Here is a 20400-nt window from a genome sequence, read left to right as displayed (position 1 = left end):
GCAGATTCTTTACCTGCTGAGCCATTTGTTCCTTTCAGTTCAGTTCTGTTCAGTTGCTCAGTCGTGTCTGACGCTTTGAGACCTCATGAATCACAGCACGCCAGGCCTCCCAGTCTATCACCAACTTCCAGGGTTCACTCAAACTCATGTCCATCAAGTCAGTGATACCATCCAGCCATCTCATCCTCTGTCGTCCCCTTCTCCTCCTGCCCCCAATCCCTCCCAGCATTAGCGTCTTTTCCAATGAGTCAACTCTTTGCATGAGGTGGCCAAAGTATTGGAGTTTCAGCTTCAGCATCAGTCCTTCCAATGAACACCCAGGACTGATCTCCTTTTGGATGGACTGGTTGGAGCTCCTTGCAGTCCAAGGGACATGCAAGAGTGTTCTCCAACACCACAGTTCAAAAGCATCAATTCTTCAGCACTCAGCTTTCTTCACAGTCCAAATCTCACATCCAAACATGGCCACTGGAAAAACCATAACCTTGACTACATGGACCTTTGTTGGCAAAGTAATATCTCTGATTTTGAATATGCTATCTAGGTTGGTCATAACTTTCCTTCCAAGGAGTAAGCGTCTTTTAATTTCGTGGCTGCAATCACCATCTGCAGTGATTTTGGAGTCCAAAAAATTCTTGTTAAATCTAAATTCTAACCTCATAATACTCTGTCTCACTCTCCACGTCTCTCCCTGTCTCTTTCTCCTCCAAGCCTGGCCAATTGCAGTGCATAAACCAGGTTTAGTTTCCTAGGTCACTCTGATTAGGTGTGCTCCTTGTATACGGACAGAATAAGGTTAAATCAGTTGAAGGACCCTTTCTTTATTAGACAATTTCACACTGTACATGCTTATAGATATGACTCATGTTTGGTGTAAACTTTGCTATAGCATCTTATGTTGATATATACACTCCTCTCTTTTTGTGGTTTTACACTTACTTTTTTTAAAATTTAATTTTATTTTTTAACTTTACAATAATGTATTGGTTTTGCCATATATCGAAATGAATCCTCCACAGGTATACATGTGTTCCCCATCCTGAACCCTCCTCCCTCCTCCCTCCCCATACCATCCGTCTGGGTTGTCCCAGTGCACCAGCCCCAAGCATCCAGTATCGTGCATTGAACCTGGACTGGCGACTCGTTTCCTATATATTATACATATTTCAATGCCATTCTCCCAAATCATCCCACCCTCTCCCTCTTCCACAGAGTCCAAAAGACTGTTCTATACATCAGTGTCTCTTTTGCTGTCTAGCATACAGGGTTATTGTTACACTTACTTTGTTATCTGAGAAAGTATTGTGTCTTTTCTATATGTCTAAACCTGTATAGTACATTTCATAGAACACCATTCTTGTTTTCATTATACTCAACTATTTGACATCTTACTGCCAGGTGTAAGTGGGATGTTTGAACACTCACCTACTTCTCAGTGGTCAGTGTTATATTCCCTTCATATCTTCCTTCTCCTGCCATGATTTGGTTGCATTCTTTCTACTTTGCAGAATATTTAATTCATAAAAATATAAGTCTATCCATGCCCCAGTTCTTATTTCAGTCTCAGCTCTGGAAAAAATATACAAAATGTTTAAGATCATGATATTGCCTATTTCCCATGTCATCTTTTGAAATGTATATTAAAGCAAAAAGAATCTCAGAATCTTCAAGGCCCCTTCCTACCTTGCCGACAAAATAATTAAAAACAAAAAACTCTTCTTTAGAGAATGAACAGTGCCATCTGGTGGAATAAGCTTCATTTGTTGTTCAGTCACTTGTGTCCCACTATTTGCAACCCCTTGGACAGCACCTCACCAGGCTTTCTTGTCTCTCACTATCTCTAGGAGTCTGCTCAAACTCATACCCATTGGGTCAATGATGCCATCCAATCATCTCATCCTCTATCAACCCCTTCTCCTCCTGGCCTCAATCTTTCCCAACATCAGGGTTTTTTCCAATGAGTTAGCTCTTCACATCAGGTGGCCAAAGTATTGGAGTTTCAGCTTCAGCATCAGTCCTTCCAATGAATATACAGGGTGGATTTCCTCTAGGATTGACTAGTTTCATTTCATTGCCCTCCAAGGGACTCTCAGGAGAACACCACTGTTTGAAAGCATCAATTCTTTGGCACACAGCCTCCTTTATGATCCAACTCTCACATCCATACATGATTACTGGAAAAACCATAGCTTGACTATGCAGGCCTTTTTTGGCAAAGTGATGCTTTTTAAAATTCTATCTACATTTGTCATAGCTTTTCTTCCAAGGGGCAGGCTTTTTTTTTTTTTTTAATTTTGAGGCTGCAGTAACTCTTGTCAGTGATTTTTGAGTCCTCAAAAATGAAATCTGTCTCTATTTTCATTGTTTCCCCATCTATTTCCCATGAAGTGATGGAACTGGATGCCATAATCTTAGCTTTTTCATGTTGAGGTTTAAGCCAGCTTTTTCACTCTATTTTTTCACCTTCATCAAGAGATTCTTCAGTTCATCTTGGCTCTCTGGAAAGAGTTGGTGTCATCGGCACATCTGAGGTTGTTAATATTTATCCAGCAATCTTGATTTCAGCTTGTGAGTCATCCATCCCAGCATTTCGCATGAGGTACTCCACATAAAGTTAAATAACAGGGTGACAATATACAGCCTTGATGTACTCCTATCCCAATTTGGAACTGGCTCATTGTTCCATGTCTGGTTCTAACTCTTGCTTCTTGACCTGCGTACAGGTATCCAAGGTGGTCTGGAATGCCCGTCTCTTGAGTTTTCCACAGTTTGTTGTGATCCACAAAGTCAAAGGCTTTAGAGTAGTTAGTGAAGCAGAAATATATGTTTTTCTGGAAATCCCTTGCTTTATCTATGATCTAATGGATGCTGGAAATTTGATCTCTGGTTCTTCCTCCTTTTCTAAATCCAGCTTATAGATCTGGAAGTCTCAGTTCAGTTCACATACTGTTGAAGCTTAGCTTGAAATATTTTGAGCAGTATATTGACAATATGTGAAATGAACATAATTATGTGATAGTTTGAACATTCTTTGGCATTGTCCTTCTTTGAGATTAGAAAGAAAATTGACCTTTTCCAGTCCTGGGGCCTCTTCTGCGTTTTCCAAATTAGCTGGCATATTGAGTGCAACACTTTATTGGCATTAACTTTTAGGATTTGAAATAGCACTGCTGGAACTCCATCACCTCCACTAGCTTTGTTTGTAGTAATGCTTCCTCAGGCCCACTTGACTTCACACTCCAGGATTTCTGGCTCTAGGTGCGTGATCACACCATCATGGTTATCCGGGTCATTAAGACCTTTTTTGTACAGATTTTCTATATATTCCTGCCACCTCTTCTTAATATCTTCTGCTTCTATTAGGTCCAACTCTTTCTATCCTTCAGTGCCCATCTTTGCATGAAAAGTTCCTTTTGTATCTCTAATTTTCTTGAAAAGATCTTTACTCTTTACCATTCTATTGCTTTTCTCTATTTCTTTGCATTGTTCACTTAAGGATGCTTTCTTATCTCTTCTTTCTATTCTTTTGAACTCTTCATTCAGGTGGAATAAAGTAGAGTCCATATTTAAGGTGCCCCTTACATGCATGGAGGCAGTTCCCTGATGGCTCAATGTTTAAAAAATCTGCCTGCAGTTCAGGAGACACAGGAAACACTAGTTTGATTCCTGGGTTGTGAAGATTCTGTGGAGGAAGAAATGGAAATCTTCACCCTTACTCTTGCCTGGAAAATCTCATGGACAGAGGAGATTGGTGGGCTAAAATCCAAAGGATAGCAAAAGTCAGACACGACTGGGTGACTAAGCATGTAACTATAGCCACGGAATGTGTGCATCTGTATATCAATAGTGTCCTATGAGTTCTTGCACATTTAAAATATTTTCTGTAGTTTAATACTTGGCTGTCTGGTTGTATGGATATAAAACTCTTGGTTTTCATTTTCTTTTCTTAACTTTTATGAAAATGCTCTTCTATTATTGCCTTGGTCTTTTAGCTTCTTTGGAGAATTCTAAAGGCCTTCTATTTTCCCCTTCCTTTTAGTCACCTAGAGCTCTAAGAACTTCCCATTACCTTTACAGAGAAGACATTTTTAATGTGGCTATTCTAAATATGCAATATGATGAGTCTCATAAAATATATATATTTATGTCATGGTTTAGTTGACAGGCTGTGTCCAACTCTTGCAAACCCATGGAGTGTAGCCTGCCAAGCTCCTCTGTCCATGGTATTTTCCAGGCAATAATAGTGGAGTAGGTTTCCATTTCCTTCCCAGTACATCTATACAACTACTCTATAATCAAGATGTAGAATATTTTCATCATCTCAAATGTTCCTTCATCCCTTTTGAAGTCTCTCCATCTTCCATAACTACACTATTTCTTTTTGGAGTGGAGGTTTGGGTTCAATGAAAAATGAACTTTTGAAGGAAAACAATAACTTTTAACTTTTTCTCTTTTTTCCAACATTCTTTTATTGATAAACATTAAAACGATCTGTAGTTTTCTCTATGAAAACATAAGTTGTATGGAAATTTTAGCTTATGGAAATGTCCATAACTATTTTTATAGAAAGTATCCATAAAAAAAAGAAACATTAAAATGTTTAAAGTGAAAATAGCACCCCATTCACAAATTTGTTTAATTTTTCATATAGGATTTCATATTATTCAATAGAATGTAGTATTACCAATAGCCCCAAATTCTTGTGTTTGGGGATAAAAACTCAAGGCTCTCTCAAGTCCTTTTGATTTGAGACACAAGATGTGCCTCTGGATTGGATTGTAACTTTTAAATTTACATTTTATTCTGAAAATGGTAATTTTTTAAGCAAAGTTAAACATATAAATAGCTAAACACCTAAAGTTAATCTTAATCTGATTGATAATTTTTTTTAACACACATGTATGCCTGTGTAACTATTAGTTAGTTAGTTAGTTCAGTCACTCAGTCGTGTCCGACTCTGCGACCCCATGAATCGCAGCACACCAGGCCTCCCTGTCCATCACCAACTCCCGGAGTTCACTCAAACTCACGTCCATCGAGTCAGTGATGCCATCCAGCCATCTCATCCTCTGTTGTCCCCTTCTCTTCCTGCCCCCAATCCCTCCCAGCATGAGTCTTTTCCAATGAGTCAATTCTTTGCATAAGGTGGCCAAAGTACTGGAGCCTCAGCTTCAGCATCACCCAGGACTAAATTGAGTAAATGTCCAGCACATCATCAGGTTTCCTTGTGTCTCTTCCCATTCTGTAATACACCTTACCTTGTAGGCACTGCCTTCATGATGAGGGTTTCCACCTTTTGAAAGCCTACCATTGAAATTATAAGATACATACTTAGTGAGTGTGTTTGATTTTTTTCCATTTACAAGAGCTGTGAGATTATCCCAAACTGCTATCATTTTCTAAATTAGTGACTATTAATCAGTTGTATGAAAATGCTACAAATATTTTATCCATTTTCTGAATGTTCATGGGAACCATTTGCATTTTTGCCATTTATGAATAAAGCTGCAATGAACAATTCTGTATGTGTCTTTTTAAGGGGATGTACTCCAGATCCTCTGGTGAGGGAGAGATTAAGGGGATAAACTTTCAGGTGCAAAATAGATGAGTTATAAACATGAAATATTCAGTGTGGAGCATATAGTCAATAATTATGCAATTTTAAAAATCTTGCTCGATTGTAATTAGACTTACTGTAGCAATTATTTTGAAATGGACAGAAACATGGAATCACTACACTGTGTAACAGAAAGTAATACAATGTTGTAGGCCAACTGTACTTAAAAGAACAAACAAATACTTTGAAAAAGAGATCTCATTTGTGGTTACCATAGGCTAGGGCTGGAGATAGGGGAACTGGAAGAAGCCAGCCAGAAGGTACCAACTTCCTGCTGTGAGATAGACTAGTACTAAGGATGTAGTGTACAACATGGTTAATATGACTAATTCTGCTGTGTCTGAAGTATGAAAGTTAATAGGATGGTAAGTCCTGAGTTCTCATCACAAATTCTTTTTTCTTTAATTTTATATCCATATGAGATGATGGATATTCACAAACCTTATTGCTGTAATCATTTCAGGATATATGTAAATGACATGATTAGGCCATACACCTTAAATTTATGCAGTGCTTTATGTCAATTATATGTTAACAAAGTTGGAAAAATTGATAATCATAAAACCCACACATAAATAGCATGTAAAGGAAGGGATTGTGCTATCATTGATATGATTGTTTTTAAGCTCTACTATATATATATATTTAAAATCTATTCACTTTCCTAAGTCCATGAAAATACGGATGACCCAAATGGCTGGGAAAAACCTCACCTACTCTCCTGAAATATATTATTGAAAGTTAGTATCTGGTATATGGCTTTGGAGCCAGTCCATATTAGCCACAGAAAGTTGTGCACTTAGATATCAGGTGATGAATACAATAACTTATTGTGAAACTACCAACAGAAACAAGTTAGGGACATTTCAAAATTTTGAACTTTGATATTTATTAAATGGCACTAATTAAGTAGTATCATTGTAATGCATAAATTCAGTCACACTAGGTAACTGCAAATGAAGCAGATTTTTGAACCCTAAACAGTGCAACTGGAGTATTTGTGTGAATGTACCTCTGGGAAAATCTAACATGTTGTTGTTAATCAGTGTCCTCACCTTGTGGTTTTACACTGCTCATGGACAGGGTAAGTTGAAACAGATGTGAACACTCAGATCTACTTTCTTTTGTGTGTATTTTTGATTGAATAAACTGGTTAAAATAGTCTGTACTGTGAGATAACCATAAGAATACCTTAATGGAAAAATGATCAGATATTCACCTAAAAGGGGAAAACAAAATGAATACTTTTTAATGTCATCTGAGTTCCACAGTGCAAAAAGGTACTCTATGTAGATTATGGGGTCATGTGAATACGCTCATGAAAATTTGAATAGAAAATGCGTCACAGAAAAGTAGATTATAATTCCAGAATATTTAGGAGAGTCTTACTTGTAATATGAGAAAGCTCTGGAGAACAATGGTTATTTTTATACTTTTACATATGGTGATTTTTGTAGGTTCAAATCTCATTTTAAATATGTTCTGTTGACTGTATTGTGATTATAGCTTAATAAATCTATTAAAGGTCATTAACATCACTGTTAGTTTTTAAAAACCAGCTTAGGTACCAGATATATTTTCCTTTTACAAAATGTGGAATACGGTCTTAATTTCCAGTGTAGTGCCAATATATTTAGAATTATTTTCAGAGAGAAATGTAAATGTTGACAACCTTAAAAAAACTTGTCTCTTTTATTTTTAAACTTTAAACGCGGGTATACCTGTGGCAGATTCATTTTGATATTTGGCAAAACTAATACAATATTGTAAAGTTTAAAAATAAAATAAAATTAAAAAAAAAAAGAAAAAGCAAAAAAAAAAAAATAAACTTATAAGTTCTTTTCATTAGTTATCTATTTTTTACACAATAGTGTATATATGTCAGGCTCAATCTCCCAATTCATTCTTCTACTCTTGGGCCCCCTTGTATCCATACATCCATTCTTTATGCCTATATCTCTATTTTTGCTTTGCAAATAAGTTCATCTGTAGCATTTTTCTAGATTCCATATATAAGGAATATTATACAATATTTATTTTTCTCTTTCTGACTTGCTTCACTCTATATGACAGTCTCTAGGTCTATCCATGTCTCTGCAAATTGCACAATTTCATTGCTTTTTATGGCTGAGTAGTATTTCATTGTATATATGTACCACTTCTTCTGCATCTCTTCTGCTGTTGATGGACATTTAGGTTGATTCCATGTCCTGGCTGTTGTGAATAAAATAGGTAACTACTGAGAACTTACTGTGTTTCATAGGCAGCTCCCCTCAATGCTCTCTGGTGACATAAATGGGAAGAAAATCCAAGAAAAGGGGACATATATATATATATATATATATATATATATTCATATAACAGATTTGTTTTCATGTACAGCAGAAGCTAACCCAACATTTTAAAGCAACTCCAATAAAAATGAAAAACAAAAGTCAAATTATATAAATGTATTAATATAAATAATTAAATCATATTAAAAACAAAGATTTTACTCCAAAATACAAAACTATATGTTCTTCATTATGATGTTTTGTCTTTCATTTTCTTTAATAATACATTTGTCTTCAAGTTTTTGTAAATGAAAGCTCTAATGAGTTTTATGATACCTTGTGAAACTCAAGGTGTGAATAGAATATGCATCACTCTGCATTATTCATCTTATAATTTGTTACATGTTATTTTAGTCCATTTGGCAATTTTCTTCGTGAACAACATTTACAGCACAATAAAGCTCCCTGTCTAGTCCTTAGTGTTACAAATAAAAGCAGCTCAGGCCCCAGATCACTTATAAGAAAGGCTGCATCATGATTATTCCTGATGAGGAGCAGGCAGACATGAATTGCTTCTCCTGATTCTCAGGTATATGAGTGATGGTTTATTAATCAACTAGAATAAGACTACAGGCATACTTCCAAACAAGAGGAGAAAGAGTACACAATATGAAAGAGAAATGTGAAATTTTGACAAATCACCAGATATTCCAGTGCAACACTTCTCTTCTCATTAACAACTGAACTCTTTCCAAAAGTGGTCTTAAAGCTAAATGTTGGAATATTTAAGCAAAGTTTTTTTTTTTTTCAGAATTTATGGGTGCACTTATGAAATTTTTAGCATGCAAAATAATTGTAATATCAGATTCAAGCCATTAAGTAAAACTCACATCACCTAACACCTATTGTTGTAGATGCCTGCGTGCCTACATGCTAAGTCGCTTCAGTCATGTCTGACTCTTTGCCTCCCCATCAACTGTAGCCCACCAGGCTTCTCTGTCCATGGAATTTTCCAGGCAAGAATACTGGAGTGGGTTGCCATGCCTGCCTCCAGAGGATCATCCAAACCCAAGGATCGAACCTCCCTGTACTATGTCTCCTGCATTGGCAGGTGGGTTCCTTCTTTACCACTAGCACCAACTGGGATGCCCATTGTATTAGATACATAGTCCTAATTAAAAATTTTTCCAGAAAACATATTGGCTTAAGACAATACACCTCCAAATTCTTAGAGCACCTGTGGTCAAGAATAAAGAAAGGGCTTCTCTGGCTAGTTATGCATCACTCTGTTTGGGGGGTAACTGGGTAAATGCCTGGGCCGCTGTCACCTGGACACTCAGCTGGGCTGGAGGCTTTGCTTCCAAGTTGGCTCGCTCTCTTGGTTTTTGGTGGAGGCCTCAGCACCTGACCACGTGGTCATCTGGGCAGGTTGCTTGAGAGACTGCTTTCCTCAGGGCCATTGACGGCAGACAGGGAGGAGGAAGCTTCCACACCAGGTATGAGTTTGTCACATTGTCACGTCAGTCATGTGTAATCATGAGAAATGGTCACTAAGTCCTGCACACTCCATAGAGAGGACTTAAGCTCTAATATTTGGAGAGAGGAGTGTGGAAAGTGTTGTGGACTTTCTTAAAACCATCACATATAGAAAAACGTCAGGTCAACTTATCAGAGTATTTTCTGGGGATGCTTCCTTTACTGCTCAACTTCTTTCCTGCCTCTATAGTAACAATACTCTTTTTTCTAACAGTATATCATAAAATTTTGGCATACTTAAACTGGTTATTCCAGGAAAGAAAACTGTAACTTTATAAAACAGGTCAATGACCTTACCAGTAATTACAAACATAAATCTAAAGTGATTTTTCGAACCATAATTTCTCTTAAAATGAAGGTATTAGCAGTATTAAACAGATTTCAATCTACATAAGTATTATACTAAAGATATTTAAACTTGCTTAAGATGGATTTATGAAAATGGTGCTGTGTGCTTAGTCCCTCAATCATGTTCAACTCTTTGCGACCCTTTAGACTATAGTCCTCCAGGCTCCTCTGCCCATGGAATTCTCCAGGCAAGAGTGGGTTGCCACTTCCTTCTGCAAGGGAATATGATTGACCCAGGGATCAAACCTACATCTCTTTGTCTTCTGCATTACAGGTAGATTCTTTACCCACTAAGCCATAGGGGAAGCCTATGAAAATGGCAGATCAACCCAAATGTATTGATATCACAGCAAAGTTATCCCACAAGGGACCTTGTAAAGTTCTTGTAGACAAGATGAGGAAATTGGCCAGTTAAATAGTTGATCAGACATTCATAATTTCATTAAATAAGCTGATTATCAGATGCAGGATTTTGTTCTCAGGCCTGCTCCATTGCTGTTTTGTATCATCTGCCAGTTTAATGGAGCAGAGGAGATGTGCCTGGAATGATACTGAGGCACTGAAAGTTAACCCACGTTAGGACAGGTTCATCACTCAGAAAGACACCCATGTGTGAGGTTGGACTCAATAATGGGATATTTAGCTGCTCATGAGACCAGAACTTGTATTGGTAGAAGTTGTAAGAGGAGAATGAGGTTGTTCTGAGTCTTGACAGAGTCAGTGCCACTCTGACCATAGTGGACTATTGTATGTGCTTCAATAAATGATCTGGTTAGAGAGACAAATACAGATTCACATGTGACCAAAAAAAAGAGAGGAGGAAAATAGCTCAGGCCAGTGATAGTAATGATGTTTACTTTTAATTATGCCTTCTTTGTGTACCTTTTGGAAGTGAGTCTCAGTGGATTATTTTATTAATTCACGTTCTATGAATCATCAAAATGAGGTGAATAACTGTACTAGATCTGAACTCAGATAATCAGGACTTGAATCTCTCCTCTACAATGTAATGACAAAGTTAGTTGAGTTCTTTTCACTTGACTTCTGCAAATACAAACACTCAAGCTTGCCCAACATGGTATTATTGTTAAATATACATATCTTGACATATATGGTGAAATTTATAAAATTCAAGGACGAAGAGAAATTATTCTAATCTCCAAAAAGTAGTGGGAAGAAACCTAGACTGTTACTTAAGTGGAATCAAACTAAATAAGCATTTCAAACTAAAAAATGTAGAGAAGCTTCAAAAAAGTGTGGGTAATCTATTAGTGATGAGAGATGAAGACTATAGGCCTTGAGAGGGTATAATTAACAAGTCTTTGTTAAAAGGGATTAAGATATGCAAAGATTCAATGTTTATAATTAATTTAGTAAGCATATAAGTGAAAATTACTAAATATATATTAAAAACAAATTGTAATTACGTTATACCTCATTTAAAATATTTGTCAGAAATACTGAAAAATGCATCATTCTCCAATTAAAATTAGACACAAGCATTCAAGGGTTTCCCTTAATCTTAACCATTTGGAAATTAAGAATTATTGATTGTTCATTTCTCCAATTAGACAAGCAAGGGAAAAGATGCCTAATATCTAGTTTGAGTGATAAACAATAATGTTACTTTCCTGTGTGATTAGATCCATGAAAATTAGTGTGGTTCTCTATATATGTCACATGTTTCCAATAAACAGAAAATTAAAGTCATGAATGTTAATTGGGAAAAAAAAAAAAAAAAACACTGTTTTCTTTCTACATTGACTTGGTCTGAGAAGAAGTGTCAGGATTTTGGTTTCTGATGAGAATGGAAAAGAAAGAAAAAGAAGTCAAATGAGCCACAAGATAAAATCTGTACTTTCATCTCTTGACTAAGATGCTAATTTAGTCAACCATGGTTAGGACTTCTGCACTTAAGGAGAAATCATTTATTAAGTCTCTATAGTTTTATACCAAGAGAATCTACATACACATTTTATATGATATGACTCACAAGACATAATTTGGCCTTCAATATCAAGGACCTCTTTACATACTTCAATCATCTGAGTTTTCTATAACTTTTCTTTTCCTAGAAACCATAATGTAGTGAGTGTAATTAACTGAACAAAAATGTAATTCATAGAGGTAATGTTAATTTCTTATTTGATTGTATAATGAGGTAAAACATTATTTCTACTTTTTTTATTCCAAGGGAAACATTGTAATTATCCAGTAATAAAACATGGACAGCTATATCATTCATACAGAGGACACTTTCCAGCACGTGTAAATCAATAGTTTCTCTATAACTGTGATCAGTATTTTGTGCCTCCTTCACAATATTCCTCGGATTACCTGACTTGCACAGCAGAAGGATGGTCTCCAGAAGAACTATGCCTCAGTAAGTAAACCTATTAAGTTTATATGCATAAGTCTTTGAAAGAGTGAAGAGACAAAAGTATACAAGTGAGTAGATTTAAGTGTTGTGTAACAACAGTAAGGCCAAGGGATGTGTTCTATGAAAAAAAAAAAAAAATCTAAACAGATCTTCCCTTTACTAGAGGCTCTTCATGTAAATCCTGTGAGGCAGAGACTTTATAACAATATCTGCATCATTTATACATACTTTAATCATAAACTAAAGAAAAATAATATGGAATGTTGATTTTCATTTGTAACAAAGGTGGTAGTAGCTTTCATTTTATTGTTACATATTATATTTGAATACTAGTGCATTCACATTTAAATTCTGAAAGGTTAATCTTTAAGTTTCTATTTTAACAAATTTATGTTTTTTTCTATCATATTATTTTTATGATCCTTAGGAGAATGTATTTTCAATAATTTGGAAAATGGATATACCCCAAGTAGTGAAAGAAAAGCTGTACAGGGTGAAACAGTAAGGGTTCGCTGCTATCATGGCTACAGTCTTCAAAATAATCAGAACACAATGACCCGCACAGAGAGTGGCTGGTCTCCTCCTCCCAGATGCATCAGTGTCAGTGAGTAAACTGGGTTGAGATCCCAATATGTTCATAATTTTCTAAGACTCAGCTGTATTAGTCACTCCAAAAGTTTATATCAACCTCTTGTTTTCCCAAAGGACCTATTTAATTTTATTGTTTACAAGTATCTGTGAGTGTACCTATGGATACTTCTTGATAAGTATATAACAAAATACATGTACCTATTGATAGACACTGCTCAATAAAATAGGAAAAGATCCACAAAGAAGAAACCTGTAATAACAAAATGAGGTTAGAAAGATGGCAGGAGTCTCACTGTCTCTCCTGATATAAACACAGACTTTGACCATCATTTGTGGATAAGAGGATCTTTGTGGGGGTCCAGGAGTCTAACAGAGACACGACAGCATGCTGCTAGAGCACAAAGATGACAGACCCCTCAGCACAGGATTTTACCTGTGGGGAAAATAAGAGCGTGTGAGCAAGGGTGGTGTCCTCACCTTCCAGCGCACTTCTCTCTCCCCTTATCCAGGACACTGGGGTCACCTGCATGGCTGGGGGGTGGGGAGAGGCCAGGAGCACAGCATCCAGGGCTAGAATTCTTCAAGGGACATGGGTCCTACTGACCACGTGGAGACCCCACCAGGAAGCCCCAAACCATTGCAGACACCGTGCTTGTGGTCCTGCTCACCCCTGGGCCCCTCATCTCATCCACATCCCCCTCCCCAGGGCCAGGTCCCTGTGTAGGTCTCCACGGTGGCATCCAACCTTTGTAGATGGCCTGTGGGACATCTAGAAGCCAACCTGTCCCTGTGGGTCTGTGAGAAAGCACATGAATGTGAGCATTTGGCATTGTCCCAAGGAAGCACCCAGAAAACTGTCAGCACAGAGACTGTCTTTGCTGCGTTGATAGAAGCATAGGAGCTTCAGAATTCTCTCCTAGGAGGAATTGAGTACATGAGACAGGTGTATCCTTAAAAAAGGTCTGAAAAAGTCTCAAAATCCCTATCAGGGTGATAGTGTACTTCCCTCCCCAAGTCAGTCTGTAAAGACAGGAGGGAGTGACTGCTTCTTTAAACAGCAACCTGAGACTTCAAGGGACACAGACAATAAAGGACTAAAATGTTTAGAGAGAAACACAATAGTTTTTCAGTTACTGTCCCCAGATAATGGATATGGACTATTTGTCTGATAAGTAATTTAAAGTAATTGCTTAAGAACTTCATTGAGATAGAAGACAACAGTGGAGAGGGAAATGGCAACCCACTCCAGTATTCTTTCCTGGGAAATCCCATGGACAGAGGAGCCTGGTGGGCTACAGTCCACTGAGTCTCGATGAGTCAGACACAACAGTAGCTACTTAGTATGCACTCATGCATTCCTTTATATTTAGTGTAATTATTGATAGATAAGGATGTATTAATACTATCTTTTGTAACAGAATGTTTTATAGTTCCCTAAATCATTTCCTCTGACTGTTTGCCTTTGTGAATTCATGATTTTTGTTATAGTACTGTAACAATACTACTACAACTTTTGTTATAGTAGTATGCATTTAATAAACTTCTCTTTACCATTTGTGAATCTAGTATGGATTCCTGCTTTGTTTACCATGAGATTTACATAAAGTATTATTCAGAGAGAGCAGTGTTTTATGCTGATAATATATGAATATAACCATATATTAAATCTCCTTCCTTTTTCCCTTCTCCATTTTATCTTTTTGATGTCATGATTTTCTCTTTTTATAGTGTGTACTTAATTAAAAAATAATTGTAGCTATAGTTACTTTTATATTCTTGCACTTTAACTCTTAAATAGTTAAGTGTTTAACATTCCATATAAAGTACTATAGTGTTCTGAATGTGAATGTGCACTTAAATTTACCAGTGTACCATGTATTTTCATGGAATTAATTAGCGTTATTTTACTTCATCTTGAATAATTCCTTTTTGTGTTTCAGTAAGGAAGGTCTGTGTGCCTGCTCAGTTACCTCAGTCGTGTCTGATATTTTGTGACCCTATGGGTGGCAGCCCACCAGGTTCTCTGTCCATGGGCTTTTCCAGGCAAGAGTACTGGAGTGGGTTGCCACGCCCTCCTCAAGAAAGGTCTGCTGCTGCTGCTAAGTCACTAGAGTCGTGTCTGACTCTGTGCGACTCCAGAGACAGCAGCCCACCCGGCTCCACTGTCCCTGGGACTCTCCAGGCGAGAACACTGGAGTGGGTTGCCATTTCCTTCTCCAATGCATGAAAGCGAAAAGTGAAAGTGAAGTCGCTCAGTCGTGTCCTACTCCTAGCGACCCCATGGACCGCAGCCCACCAGGCTCCTCCGTCCATGGGATTTTCCAGGCAAGAGTACTGGAGTGGGGTGCCGTCGCCTTCTCCGCAAGAAAGGTTTAGCTGTGTTCAATTTTCTCAGTATTTTTTGGTCAGATGAAGTATTTATATTGTTTTCTTTTCAGAATGATGTTTTCAAATATTCTTCTTTGGCAGTTTTGTCTTTCAACACTTGGAATATATCATCCCACTTTCTCCTGGCCCACTAGGTTTCTGCTGAGAAATATTCTTAGATCCAAATGAAGGCTCCTTAGTAAATTCCAGGTAAGGAAGTAACAGTTAGAACTGGACATGGAACAACAGACTGGTTCCATTTAGGGAAAGGAGTACATCAAGGCTGTATATTGTGACCCTGCTTATTTAACTTATATGCAGAGTACATCATGAGAAACGCTGGACTGGAGGAAGCACAAGCTGGAATCAAGATTGCCGGGAGAAATATCAATAACCTCAGATATGCAGATGACACCACCCTTATGGCAGAAAGTGAAGAACCAAAGAGCCTCTTGATGAAAGTCAAAGAGGAGAGTGAAAAAGTTGGCTTAAAGCTCAACATTCAGAAAATGAAGATCATGGCATCTAATCCCATCGCCTCATGGCAAATAGATGGGGAAACAGTGGAAACAGTGGCTGACTTTATTTTTGGGGGCTCCAAGATCACTGCAGATGGTGATTGCAGCCATGATATTAAAATATGCTTACTCCTTAGAATGAAAGTTATGACTAACCTAGACAGAATATTTAAAACAGACACATTACTTTGTCAACAAAGGTCCGTCTAGTCAAGGCTATGGTTTTTCCAGTGGTCATGTATGGATGTGAGAGTTGTACTTTAAAGAAAGCTGAGCACTGAACAATTGATGCTTTTGAACTGTTGTGTTGAAGAAGACTCTTGAGAGTCCCTTAGACTGCAAGGAGATCCAACCAGTCTATCCTTAAGGAGATCAGTCTTGGGTTTTCATTGGAAGGACTTATGTTGAAGCTAAAACTTCAATATTTTGGCAACCTGATGCGAAGAGCTGACAGATTTGAAAAGACCCTGATGCTGGGAAAGACCGAGGGCAGGAGGAGAAGGGGATGACAGAGGATGAGACGGTTGGATGGCATCACTGACTCAATGGACGTGGGTTTGGGTGAACTCCGGGTGTTGGTGATGGACAGGGCTGCCTGGCGTGCTGCAATTCATGGGGTCGCAAAGAGTCGGACACGACTGAGCGACTGAACTGAACTGAACTGAAGTAGTAAATTCCAAGATTTTTGTTTTGTTCGCTTGTTTGTTTTTTCCTCATGCTACTTGAAGGCTTCTCATTTTTTCTTTGATTTTGCAACTTTATTATAATGTGTGTTGTAGAGGATTTTTAAAGTTGATTTGATTTGGTCATCTGTAAGCTTCCTGAACTTAGATATTCAAATATCATCCTTCATTTGGGAAGTTCTCAGACATTACTCCTTAAATATGCTTTCTGCCTCATCTCCTTTTCTCCTCCTGGCACTTCAATAATTTGCAAATTGGTTCTATTGACAATGTAGCATAGATCATGTAGCCTTTCTTTGTTCTTTTTCATTGTTTTGTTATAAGGTTTTGCTTTTTTAATTTTAATCTCCTTTGACAGGATAACTTTGATATGTCATCTATCTCACAGATTCTTCTGCTTTTTTCACTCTGTGGGTAATACTCTTTAGTGAATTTTTTCATTTCATTCTTGGATCCTTCAGCACCAGATTTTCTGTTTTTTTATTTTTTATGATTTGTACATTTTATTAAACTATTTTGTCCATTGTTTATTGTTCATTTGTTTAATGTTTTCCTGCTTTTGTTCAACTCTCTTACTGCATTTTCTGTACCACACTGAGTTATTTAAAACAGCTATTTCAAATTTTTCCTTGGATAAATCACAGATCTCCAATCTTCAGATGTGAATACTGAAGATTTTTATACTATGTTGGTGTCATGATACTTTGGGTTCATGTTCCTTGAAGGTTTGTGGTGTTGTTTTTCTAATTAAAGTACCAGTCTCCTTTGGGTGAGAGATAACTTCCTTCAACCTGGCTAGATACTCTGTAGCTATCTCAGGTCTCTATAGTGGCACCTGCTGACAATTCTCATTCCTGTTTTGTCAGAATTTCTGTGCTTCATGTCTTGTCTGGATACATTAGTGCACCAGAATTTGTACTGACAGCCTGTCGTTTGCTTCCCCCAAAGTAGCACTACATCTTAATCTTGTGTTCCTGTACTGGGTCACAGATTTAAGCCAAATTTCTGTGCAAGCTCACTGGTGGTCTGTCAAAAGTTGCTCTTCCCTCTGAGTCAGTTGTAACCACAGGGATCTGGCACAGGGTGGAAGGGTGTGTGAATGAAGCAGACAGAGGTCTTCCTGTGAAAACCTGGACTTTCACAGAAGGATTAGCTCCATGCATGAAGTTTTAACATAGGTTTTCCAGAACTCCTGGAGTGCAGCTGAGAGGGAATTGAGATGGTTCATGAGCCACTGTAGGCATCACAGTCAAGACAGGGATCTGTCTGCCTTTTACCTCATGCATGCATGAGTGAGCCTCCTCCTGGGCCCCTTGGCATATGGAATTTCGGGGGTGAGTGGTTGTTTGTTTTATATTTATTTATTTAGAATTGAAGAATTTACAGTCTTATGTTGGTTTCTACCAAACATCAACAAGAATCAGCCATAGATTTACCCATGTCCCCTCCCACAAGAACATCCCTCCCAGCTCCCTGCCCATCCCACCCTTCTTGGTTGTTACTGAGCTCTGGTTTGAGTTCCCTGAGTCATACAGCAAATTCCCATTGACAGTCTATTTTACATATGGTAGTTTAAGTTTGCATGCTAACCCTCTCCATACATCCCACCCTCTACTTCCTCCCTGCCAGCTGTGTCCATAAGTCTGTTCTCAGTATCTGTGTCTCTAATTGCTGCTGTGCAAATAGGTTTATCAGTACAATATTTCTAGATTCCATGTATATGTGTTACTATATGATATGTGTTTTTCTTTTTCAGACTTACTTCACTCTGTATACTAAGCTCTATGTTCATCCACCTCTTTAGGACTGACTGAAGTGCATTCCTTTTTATGGATGAATAATATTCTATTGTATATGTGTAGCACAGCTTCTTTATCTATTCACCTGTCAACAGACATCCATGTTGCTTCCATGTCTGAGCTGTTGTAAATGGAACTGCAGTGAACATTGGGGTACATGTGTCTTTTTCCATTTTGTTTTCCTCAGGGTATATACCTAGGAGTGGGATTAGTGGGTCATACAGTGGTTTTATTCCTCGTTTTGTAAGGACTCTCCATACTGTTCTGTATAGTGGCTGTATCAATTTACATTCCCACCAACAATGCAAGAGGGTGCCCTTTTTTCCACACCTTCTCCAGCATTTATTGTTTGTAGACTTTTTGATGATGGCCATTCTGACTGGTATGAAGTGATATCTCATTGTAGTTTTGATTTTAATTTCTCTAACAATGAGTGATGTTGAGCATCTATTCACGTGTTTACTAGCCATCGTAGGTCTTTGGACATATGTCTGTTTAGGTATTTTTCCCACTTTTTGACTTTTTTTTTTTTGGTATTGATTTATATGAGCTGTTTGCATCTTTTGGAAATTAATCCTTTGTCAGTTGTTTCATTTGCTGTTATTATTTTTCCCATTCTGAGCATTGTGTTTTCACCTTATTAATAATTTCCTTTGCTGGGGATAAGCTTTTAAGTTTAATTATGTCCCACTTGATTATCTTTTTTTTTTTTTTTTCGACTACTATAGGAGGTGGGTGATAGAGGATCTTGCCGTGATTTATGACATAAGGTGTTCTGCCTGTGTTTTCCATCCATTTTGAGTTTATCTTTGTGTATGGTGTTAGGAAGTACTCTAATTTCATTTTTTTTTCCATGTAGTTGTCAAGTTTCCCCAGCAGCACTTATAGAAGAGACTCTCTTTGCCTCATTGTATATTCTTGCTTGTTTTCAAACATTAGCTATCCATAGATGTGTGGGTTTATTTCTGGGCTTTCTGTCTTGTTCCATTGGTCTATATTTCCATTTTTCTGCCAGTACCATATGTCTGGATGACTATAGCTTTGTAGTCAGTTCAAAGTCAGGAAGGTTGATTCCTCTAGTTTTATTTTTCTTTCTCAAGATTGCTTTGGCTATTCAGGTCTTTTATGTTTCCCTATGAATTGTGGGACTTTTTGTTCTAGTTCTGTGAAAAACACCATTGGTAATTTGATACAGATGACATTGAATCTGTAGATTATATTTGGTAGCATAGTCATTTTCACAATGTTGATTCTTCCAACCCCAGATAATGGAATAACTCTCCATCTGTTTATGTTGTCTTTGATTTCTTTCCTCAGTGTCTTATACTTTTCTGTATACAGCTCTTATTTCTCCTTAAGTAGGTTTATTCCTAGGCATTTTATTCTTTTTGTCGCAATGGTAAATAGGATTGATACCTTAATTTCTCTTTCTGATGTTTCATTGTTAGCACATAGGGATTCAAGTAATTTTTCTGTATTCATTTTGTATCTTGTCACTTTGCTAAATTCACTGATTACCTCTTATAATTTTCTGATAGTATCTTTTGGGTATTCTATGTGCAGTATCATCTGTGTGCAAACAATGAGAGTTTTGCTTCTTCTTTTCCAATCTGGATTCCTTTTATTTCTTTTTCTCCTCTGCTGTAACTAAGGCTTCCAAACAATGCTGACTAATAGTGGTGACAGTGGGCTCCCTTGTCTTTTCCTGATCTTAGAGGGTATGCTTTCAGTTTTTCACCATCGAGAATAACGTCTGCTCTGGGTTTCTCATATATGGCCTTTATTATGTTGAGGTAGTTTCCCTCTTTGCTCATTTTTTGAAGAGTATTTATCATAAATGGGTGTTGAAATTTTTCAGAAACTTCTTTTCTGTATTTATTTTGATTACCATATGAATTTATCATGCAATTTGTTAATATGGTATATCATATTGATGGATTTGTGTATACTGAAGAATGCTTGCATCCCTGGGAAAAACCCAACTTGATGGTTGCTATCATGATATTCTGCTGCTGCTGCTGCTAAGTTGCCTCAGTCGTGTCCTGCTCTATGTGACCCCATAGATGGCAGCCCACCAGGCTCCCTCATCCCTGGGGTTCTCCAGGCAAGAACACTGAAGTGGGTTGCCATGTCCTTCTCCAATGCATGAAAGTGAAAAGTGAAAGTGACTCAGTCATGTCCAACTCTTAGCGACCCCATGGACTGAAGCCCACCAGGCTCCTCCATCCATGGGATTTTCCAGGCAAGAGTACTGGAGTGGGGTGCCATTGCCTTCTCCGTATCATGGT

The 20400-nt window shown here is 37.6% G+C and overlaps 1 protein-coding gene and 1 long non-coding RNA gene across 2 annotated transcripts in view; both read left to right on the top strand.

The window, feature by feature from the left end:
• LOC109570108 (complement factor H-like) overlaps positions 1–20400 on the top strand; it is a 377373-nt gene that overhangs the window by 120104 nt on the left and 236869 nt on the right. The gene's annotated exons all lie outside the window — the stretch shown is intronic.
• Positions 6563–12758, top strand: LOC139176530 (uncharacterized). The gene is made up of 3 exons (XR_011560998.1): positions 6563–6701; positions 11969–12157; positions 12582–12758. It is a non-coding gene; the product is annotated as an uncharacterized lncRNA (long non-coding RNA).

This window comes from Bos indicus, chromosome 16 (assembly GCF_029378745.1).
Source record: "Bos indicus isolate NIAB-ARS_2022 breed Sahiwal x Tharparkar chromosome 16, NIAB-ARS_B.indTharparkar_mat_pri_1.0, whole genome shotgun sequence".
NCBI lineage: Eukaryota > Metazoa > Chordata > Mammalia > Artiodactyla > Bovidae > Bos > Bos indicus.
The sequence above is the reverse complement of the archived record's forward strand: the minus strand, read 5'-3'. Positions and strand labels throughout refer to the sequence as shown.